General features: G+C 51.1%; 1 pseudogene; it reads left to right on the top strand.

Annotated features, from left to right (window-relative positions):
* The first annotated feature begins 1,065 nt into the window (after positions 1-1,065).
* On the top strand, positions 1,066-1,205 carry LOC112854902 (small nucleolar RNA SNORA62/SNORA6 family; annotated as a pseudogene).
* The last annotated feature ends 3,689 nt before the right edge of the window (positions 1,206-4,894 follow it).

The raw sequence follows: 4,894 nt of genomic DNA, 5'->3' as shown, positions 1-4,894 counted from the left end.
GTTCCTGCGTTACTGACACCACTGCCAGTGGACCACACCGCCCCCAACGGCCACGGCCAGAGTCGACCCTGAGCGTTCTGGTTCAGAAAGAATGCAAACCTCACACCTATGAAGGTACACAACCCATCCAGCCCCTTTTCCGCCATGCTGGAGGAGACACCACGCTCCCCAACCATTTTCATCATCCGCTGCTCCATCCAACTCGCTCCCCAGGCTTAGGTCATCTTTCAGCGAGCCTTGTGTCTTCCCTCACTCTAAGGTACGAGAGCACGAGGCACCCAGATGTACTGGCTGTTTACACTGCACGGAGCACGGGGCCGTGTGTGTGGCTCCCAGCTCATCCCTGGGTCCTTCCTCGCTGCAGTCCCAGGCTCTGATGATGGCTACAAGCCAAATGGTCACGGACAAGCCTGGTCATTACACTGCCTCTTCCCCTTGACTCACTGCAGACCCGACCGGATGAAATACTTGGTTTCTTCATCATTAAGGAGGCCTGATGTTTTCTCACCATTTGACTGTTAAATGAAAGCCGGGTCCTCCGGTGTGTGGAGTGGAGGCGGGGGGCGGGGGGGGGGGGTTGTTTGTTTGGTTTCTTCCAGCGTGTCATCAGGGATTAATTCATCCCTGGCCTAACTCTATGGACAAGGTACAATACTTAGCACTTCCCTCCTCCTCTCCTTTGTCGCCCCTTCCCTTCCTTGGTGAAAAGGTTGCTCCCTCTGATGTCCCCAAATACTCTGCCTATATGCGAACTTGAACCAGTATTTCAGGCTGCCAGAGAGAGAGTAGGGCTCTGAGAAATAGGAACAGAATACGTTTCAAATAGGTGGAGGTTCCTGAACCACCTGCCCGTGTTAAGCTGAGAAATAAGTCACAAAATATAAACCACATAAACAGAGCCACAACCCCTTCCATCTCGAATGAGTTACTCACAAGCGAAAGAAACGTTAGCCGACGAAGCATTGCTGTTACTCTAGGTTGGCATTAGCAACACTCTATTGTTCTGGAAACACTTTCCCTCCTACCAACTCATTTCGTTTCCCATAACCATACGCCAAGGAAGTAACTGCACGTTGTTAAAGCCTGAGGTTGAGGCCGATGAACTCACAAGTGTAGGTCGTGTGCTACATGAGGGACATGTCTTTCAGTAACACCGCAGGGGACTCTGGTCCAATGGGTGGAGTTTGATAGTTCTTGCTACGAGGCATAATAAAAAATATATAAAATAAATAAAAATCTAAAAATCTGAAAAATAAAAAGGAAGTAGTAAAGGAATTGTTCTCATTTCCACTTGGCAAGTGGAGAACTAACAGATTCATTTCTTGAGGTGGGCCTCTGCAGACAGCCTTTGCAATGAAATCCCTAGTGTAGTTTCTGAGAACCCTAGAGTCAAGAAACGGAAGATGAGGTATAAAGTTGGTATCAGAGAAGACTAGAACTGAGGGCTTGCCAGCTCATCTTTCTCTGATGAGCACGTATTCCTAGTGGGCCACACGAAATCCGCTGAAACAAGGCAAGATTCTTTAAAACTCCTAACCGCGAAGCCGGCGAGGCAGAGAGGATAGCCCCATTTTACCGCTGAATGAGCTGAAACAAGAAAGGTCGCTCCGCGGCCGGCAGAAATCGCGCCAAGAGCTGGCCAAGATGGAACTAGAAACAGTTTTGCCCAAACAGCATGTTCTTCTTCTTTGTAGCTAGAGTGTAGGGTTATTTTCCATTTGCATGCTGGACAGGAATGTAACTCCCATGAGAAGGAACGAGAATTGCCCTCGACCTGTCCCACTGTCTGTCTGGAAAGCTGAGAATATAAATACACAGATTATGGTTCATATGCTGGGCTTGAGCTGAGAAATTCAAGAACTCTACTCTTTGCGCTCTGTGCTTTGCATTCTTAACGTCCTTCACATCGGCAGGGAAGTGGATGTGGTTCTCTCAGCGGATCCTCACAGTTACAGCTCATTCTGACGGGGCACCATGGGGATAAGAAAACAGGAAGAGAAGTTGCAAAAGGACCAGGATCCTTCAGAGCAGTGAAGACAGGGCCATGTCTAGATACTAAAGAGTAACTGTAAGAGAAGTACAGTGAACAGTCCCCACCCATCCATCTGATCGCCAACTCAGCAGCCCTCCATGACAGTTCTCAGCTGACCTCAGCTTGAGGGACCCGGCATGAAGCCCATCAACACTGTGGGCCTGCAGTCAACACTGGGTCCATTTGTTCCCAAGGTCCCGGCTCTGTGCCACCTCAAAACAAAAGCGTGAGTGGTGTGGAAGGGGGTCTTGGGCAGGAAGAATGGAAGATATGTGGTCTTGATGGTGAAGCTCGGGTGGGCAGGGCCTTCCTGCACACCTTTGGGAAAGACTTCTTCGTCCAACACGGTCCTGGGCCCTGCGGACACAACCTCTTCACATGGCCTCGCCACGTCCCCGTTGTGCAGCTGGGGTGACATTAAACGTCCTCCAAAGGACTCGCAGGTGGGCAAAGAGAAGAACCGGGAATCCAGCCTAGGTCTGTGTGAACCAAAAGGCTACTGGTGAACTCGCTGGCTAAAGAGACCAGAGGGGCCCAGCGTTGCTAACAGAACAGCCAGAGGATGGTGGGGGCAGAGAGAAGACCCTGGAAAAGGCGGCCAGACAGCCCACGTGCAGACCTTAAAGTTGGGGGGGGGTCACTGCCGCAGGGGTAAGATGCTGCCTTCTGGCCATCTCCTGCCCCACTCAGAGACCACCATCCATCAGCCCACCGTGATCCGGGATGTCCCGACAGACGGGGCTTGGGACATCGGCCCCAATTTCTAAATCATAAGGATGGCCACTGTGTGCCCTTATTCAAAATGCGCCTTGTATGAACACACTCGGCCAAGAGAGGGGGTGCTTCCCCCATCAACCCATGTGCCCACAGGCCTATGTCTGCCTCCAGGGGTGACTTCCCTCATTCATGCAGATGTGTTGCAAGAGCGAGCTGTGGCCCTGCTCTGAGAAACCCCCTTTATGAGTCTCCACATTTATTTATTCCATGAACACTTGCTACATCCCGGGCCCTTCAGAGAGGAGGGAGTCAGAGCTCCCGCTGTTGAGGAGCTGAAGGTCTGGTGGGGGAGGAGGTCACAAACACAGACCATGGAAAAGCACGATTGAGGGGCACAGGGAGGCCCGGCAAGGGGCCCCAAGTCCACACTCGGGCGTGTCTCCCGGCAAATGCGCTCTCTACACGCTCCTTCTCCTCGCCCCCTCACTCGGCAAATCGGGACTGAGCGAGGCAGACCCCCGCTCGCGTCCCACCAGCTGCTCCCGCTCATCTGATCCCGGCTGAGTCTGACCTGGGCTGGTCACCCTTCACCCCCAGGTGTAGTCAAAAGGTCCTTTGTCTCCGGGGACTCTGGGAAATTCCTTCCTTCCTCCCAGCTTGGGGACCTGCCACTCTTAATAGGTTCAATATTTGATTGTCAACAGATGGAAGGGTCAGTTCTCAAAAAAAAAAAAAAAAAAAAACAAGGGCTTTGGGTCTGAATTGTTTCTTTAAGTCTCTCCAACTCTCCACAGGATCTCAGGCCAAGATGTTAGGCTGAACCTAAAATCAATCAGGCCCCAGGCTACAGAAAAAGTGGCTCAAAAATACAAAACGTGCTCGCTAACACATGGTGCGATGCTTTCTTCTCCAGAGCACGGATGCTCTTAGTCTCTGAACGGTTTAGAGAACAGCACAGACATGAGTCTGAGGTGGCCAGATCCTTTGAAGGATACTTAAAAATGACAACAACAATAACAAAAAGGCATCTCACTTAGCATTTTCCGGCAGCCACTTATGAAATCCTGTTTCCTAGAAATCTTCCTCACTTATGAAGTGTGCTTGTGGCCACGTTGGCCTCACCCTCCCTGGCTGGCAGTCTCTCACAGAAGCCAGAGACTTGAGAGAGACAGAGAGAGAGAGAGAGAGATCCGGTGGCCTGTGTGAAGCGTGGAGGCAGAATTGCTTTTGATGTGGCTCTTTTAGAAAGCCACTAAGTAAAGACACTGGGCCCACCTCCTTCCTGTCAAACAACAGCTGACCAAGGTTTGCCAGGACCATGCTGGGGAGATGTTCAGATCCCCACTGATCAGAGGCCCCGAGTGGACCAGGGACTGGAATCGAAACTCAGTCAGCAAGAGGAACTGTTTCTCACTAACAGGGGTACCTGGTACTACCTAACCTAGACCCAGAAACTTCAGCTGTAAAAACCACCCAAAGGAGCCATTCTTCCTGTGCTGCCGGAAGTGAGAGATCACTTTGGCTAAAAAGGAAACAGTCATTGAACATCCTGACAGAACATCCTAAAAGCCACGCATCTTTCTCCCTGGGAGGACGCTGGGACTCCAGCAAAGACATCTGTCCTCCCCTCCTGCTGTTCCCAGCCCCTCCCTCAGCGTCTGCGTCTGGCACAATGGCAGAGTGGCCAACAGCAGATGGCAGAGAGAAATGTCCACTTCAGGGAGGCATTCGTTATAGAAAAGGCAAGAGTATGGCTATAAATAGAATTCTGGGATACATGCAAATCATGGGTGAATCCACCTGAGAGTTCTTACTCTATTAAATATTTTATGAGCCCTGAACAACTGACTTGCTTCAAGAAGTAGACATGTTAATAACGCGTAACATTTACTGAGCACCTACTATAGGTCTCAGCCGGAAAAGTAGAGTGCTCAGGGAGAGATGCAGGGAGGAGACTTTGCAAGAGAGCAGGAAACAGAGCGGGAATGGCATTCCTGGCGAGGAAGGTCAAATGCCAGGGCCCAGAGGTAGGAACGAAGTCGCTATAGGACCCGTATGATGCCTTTCTGGGGAAGGTGGATTCGTTGCAGGTCAAACTTTCACCTGGAAGGCCTGCCCTTCTCTCGAGCACTTGCTCGGAGAACT

Source organism: Puma concolor, chromosome D2 (assembly GCF_028749965.1).
Source record: "Puma concolor isolate L17-30 chromosome D2, mPumCon1.1.hap2, whole genome shotgun sequence".
Classification (NCBI taxonomy): domain Eukaryota; kingdom Metazoa; phylum Chordata; class Mammalia; order Carnivora; family Felidae; genus Puma; species Puma concolor.
The sequence above is the reverse complement of the archived record's forward strand: the minus strand, read 5'-3'. Positions and strand labels throughout refer to the sequence as shown.